General features: G+C 45.3%; 1 protein-coding gene across 1 annotated transcript in view; it reads right to left on the reverse strand.

Annotated features, from left to right (window-relative positions):
- The window catches only part of LOC125035332 (zinc finger protein 883-like), an 8,204-nt gene extending 7,483 nt beyond the window's left edge, over positions 1-721 (reverse strand). The window contains exon 1 of the mRNA XM_047627652.1: positions 654-721. The gene's annotated coding sequence lies outside the window, so the exon portion shown is untranslated. The remainder of the gene's footprint in view (positions 1-653) is intronic.
- Between the last annotated feature and the right edge of the window lie 4,279 nt (positions 722-5,000).

Consider the following 5,000-nt stretch of genomic DNA (forward strand, 5'->3'; position numbering starts at 1 on the left):
CTAGAGGTATTAATGTCAAGTTTTCTGTAGGTTGGAATGATGTGCTAATAAAGGGGGGTACAGGAAGTAAATAGAAGGTAGAAATGGTTAGGTATGGATTTTTGAGTTTGCATGATATCTTGCTTTGGGACTTTATCTCCGGAGGGTACGTTGCTCTCGGTAACCAATGCCATTATCATGCCCTCCCCAGCTATAAGGGGCCAATATCACAGCTGTGCTTTGTTTGCGTAAGAAAGAGAGCTAAATTCATTTGAAACAAGATGAGGGCTTTCAGAAAATCATAGTATTCACCCCCGAAATCGGCATAAAGTATCATATCCATAGTTACCAAATTTGGATAGATTATTATTAAAAGAAATCTGGTGCTAAAAGCCACTGTGGATCTGACCATCAACAAAATACACAGCATAACGCTACAAAGACACTGCACACACACATTTTAACCGAATATGATCCTACAAATCACAACAATTTTGACAATATAAAGCTTGACAATAAGTGTTACGTTGCACCCAACTACACTCCCCTTCCAGAACAAAAATTAGATAAAAAAGGCAGAAGCGAACATCCTCCACCGCAAACCCAACGTACCAAGCTAATATTCATGTTAAGAAAAGCACTAAATATATCAAAATACCCCCCAAAACACTCACACGTCCTCAATTTCCCGAAATTGATATTGTTCTCGAGCCGAGCGGTTGTGCAGCGAGTCTGTGTCGTCGCCTTTAATGTTTTCGTTTGGTGCAGAAAAGGCGTTGATTTGTATCGAGAGGGAATGAACTCGTCTGATCATCTGCCTGCTATCATTCGTTAATATTTTCAATTATCTCTTTCTCTCTTATTATATATATATATATGATATGTACACACACACACACACACACACACACACACACACACACACACACACACACACACACACACACACACACACACACACACACACACATACATACATACATACATATATATATGTATATATATACATATACATATATATATAATCACACGTACACAGACACACACACACACACACACACACACACACACACACACACACACACACACACATACATATATATATATGTATATATATACATATACATATATATATAATCACACGTACACAGACACACACACACACACACACACACACACACACACACACACACACACACACACACACACACACACACACACACACACACATATATATATATATGAATGTATGTATGTATGTATATATATGTATATATATACATATACATATATATATATATATAATCACACACGTACACACACACACACACGCACACACACACATACACACACACACACACACACACACACACACACACACACACATATATATATATGTTTGTATGTATATATATGTATATATATGTATATATATACATATATACATATATATAATCAAACACGTACACAGACACATACATACACACACACACACACACACACATATATATGTATATATATATATATATATATGTATGTATATATATGTATATATATGTATATATTTACATATATACATATATATATGTATAATCACACACGCACACACACACACACACACACACACACACACACACACACACACACACACACACACACACACACATATATAGATGTGTATATATATGTATATAGATAGATAGAGAGAGAGAGAGAGAGAGAGAGAGAGAGAGAGATAGATAGATAGATAGATAGATAGATAGATAGAGAGAGAGAGAGAGTATGACATGCACATAAGCTTGATTTGTGTAAGCCATTAGCTCACGTCTGGAAACTAGAGTTTAGATCAAGCTTCACACGTCTGCCACGTGGGCTGCACGTTCGTTCAGAACCATCACCTCAGCGGAAGCCTAGACGTCCCTTTGACCCTTCACTTCGCAGTCCGTCATCATTCCTTCCGTCCAGAACAACATATGCCGCCGCAATCGGCGGGTGCTTCCAGAACATCGTATCGTCTTCTCTTTCTTGTATGTACTCTGCATCAATAAAGAGTCCAGTCGTTTAACCACTATCACTGTCCAACCAGTCATTGTATGAAGGACCCACAGTCTCTCAGAGAGAGAGAGAGGGAGAGGGAGAGGGAGAGGGAGAGGGAGAGAGAGAGAGAGAGAGAGGGGGGGGGGGAGGGAGAGGGAGAGGGGTAAGTATCAAAAGCTTGGCTTTCGAAACATACTTTCGGTATTCTTTTGGATATCTTCCAAATTGTATCCTTGAAAATACGACCCCTACCTCTGAGGGGTCATCCATTTTTTCATAATTTTCATGAGCGTACAAACCGTATGCTGGGGGTGGGAGGTTGTGTGGTGTGGTTTGGTTTGCGAAGTTCTAGCTTCGCCCGGGCCTTCTAGATATGGCCCGGCCTGTGTCAGCTTTTTACGGCTATCTCATTGAGTTGTCTGACACTCGGTGCTTACCGTGGCGGCGGGATTGCCAGCAAGCTCTCCTGCCGCCATGGTGTAAGCATTTCGCATAGCCTCTTTACCAGCACGGCGGCTGTTGTGGGCGGTCCATGTCTCAGGAATTGTGTATGGTCACAATTTTCTAGGTAGTGGACTAGTGTGGCGTTCGGCTCGCCGCAGTGCTTGCAGCACCATTCATCGCGTTCGATTGTTGGGATAATCTGCCATGCACAGTGGTAACCTAGACGCATTCTGTGAAGAATGACTTCGGTACCTCTGTTGCTTACTTCAGAGAGTGCCAGTGGTTCATAGCCTGTGGCGTCTGAGTACCAGCTGGCCGAGGGGGAGGTTCTCGTTTCCTCTCTGTGGAGCTGCCGTAGGAAGGTACGAACGACCAAGGCACACTTCTGCATAAGTAATTTTCGGCTCGGTTTTATCGTCATGGGATTTGGGGGCATACCCCTGCCAGCGACGGCTAGTCTGTCAGCAAGCTCGTTCCCTCTGATGCCGATGTGGCTTGGGACCCAGTTGATGATAATTCTTCTACCCTGAGCAAGAATTATCTGTGCCATTGTGAGAATCGTGGTCAGTAGGTAGATGTTGTCTGTGGGTGAGCTGTGCTGAAGACAGTCAATGGCTGCCCTGGAGTCTGTGTGTATGACCACGTGTCCTTCCCTTAGGGACGCGTGGCCTAGGGCTCCCATGATTGCAACTGCCTCTGCCTGTAGCGAGGAGGCGTTGTCTGTTACCCTCATGGATCGCGTGGCACCCCTAGCTGCAAAGCCGGCGCCTGCAGTGTGGCTCAAGGGATCGACCGATCCATCCGTGTAGTATGTTCTACTACCCGTAGGAGTGATGGCTGCAATGACCCTGTGGGCTTCTGCCTTTAGGCTAGGCATGGGGTATAGGCTCTTTTTCATTGACAGGCTCATTATGTTGAACTCTATCAGGCTCAGTGCCCACGGCGGGGCTTCGGCAAAGTCGGGGTGGGGGGAGTCCATGCCCTTAGCAAGAAGCTGTTCTTTGAGCTGATGGCATATCAACACCCTGGCTGTATGAGACAGCCAGGAGTTGTTTGCAACGAGCTCGTTGTCTTGTTCGAGGCATCTGACTAATTTTTGTCTTAGGCTTGTGTTCCTGGGAGCCTGGATGACCTTTGACAGGAATTGTGTTGCCGTTAGATCGATTCGTGAGTCAAGGGGGAGAAGGTTTGCCTCCATCAGGAGGTTGAGGACCTTCGTCCACCTCGGGGCACCCAGAATGATCCTGGCAGCTTCATTTTGGACTGTTTCTAATTTGTCTGTGTGCTTTTTCTTTGCAGCAATTAGAGCGACTGAGGCATAGTCCACAATGGGCCGGACAGCATGTACATAGAATGATCTTAGTACTTTGTGTCTGGCCCCTGTGCGTCTCCCAGTCATTGCTCTCATGACGGACAGTCTTGCTTTGGTTCGGTCAACCAGGTACTGGACCTCCTTATGGAAGGAGAGGGTCCGGTCTATCCTTACCCCAAGGTATAGGTAGTCCTTGACCCATTCTAATTCCACTCCCTGGATTTTCAGTCTTGTGCCTCGAACTCTCTGTCTCAGAGCCATGGCTTTGGATTTGGCAGCAGAGATCTTTAGTCTTGTCCTACAACACTCCTCTGACACGAGGTCCAGACAACGCTGGGCTTTATTTTGGCTGCGAGGTCCAGTGGAGGTGATAGCGAGATCGTCTGCATATGAGATGATCTGGCACCCCACTGGGAGGTTTATGTTGAGGATGCAGGACATTAAAGTGTTGAATAGGGCTGGACTGAGAACCCCACCCTGTGGCGTTCCATTTTCGAGCGGCATGTGCTGCGATAGGCGACCCTGGAATTTGACATTGGCAGTCCTGTTCCTGAAGTAGTCACCTATCCAAGCCAAGAGCTTTCCTCTGATTCCCTTCTAGATCAGGTTTTCCTGAATGGCAAGCGGACTTGCCAGTTCAAAAGCCTTCTCCAGGTCAAGGAATACCACCACAGCTGGGCCCTTGCTGATTGTGCTTAAGAGCGTGGCTATGCTGTGTGCTGTGCCCATGCCCCTTGTGAACCCGTGGAGGTGTTCGTGCGGGGGTCCCGTTTTCCATTGTGGGAGGTTAGCCATAAAATTGGCGATCCGGGTGAAATTCAGATCCTGTGTCAGTCATCATTTTTATATTTTTGCTCTATACACTCTGGAGGGGAGGGGGGGGGGGGTGCTTGGGAAAAGTGTACTATTTGTACGCTTGCGATAATGATAAAATGGATGACCTCTAACGCTCTTCTGTGAGAAGTTGCGGCGGGTTCCTCATTAGATCTCTGAGACTCTTTTGTAACGGCGATTTCTTCATTAAATCTCTGATGCTCTTCTGTGGTGAAAGTCATGATGAATTCTTCGTTAGATATGTGAGGCGCCTTTTCATCGACAATATTAAAGGCTAAACTGAAGGTATCAAGTGTGTTTAGTTTCAAAGGAACTCAGGCCACTATTCAATAGCAAGGTGTTCCTCATGCTCTGCTGTTTAGCTATTGGTTTAACCGTTTATTCTTTGCCCCAA

This window comes from Penaeus chinensis, chromosome 19 (genome assembly GCF_019202785.1).
Source record: "Penaeus chinensis breed Huanghai No. 1 chromosome 19, ASM1920278v2, whole genome shotgun sequence".
NCBI lineage: Eukaryota > Metazoa > Arthropoda > Malacostraca > Decapoda > Penaeidae > Penaeus > Penaeus chinensis.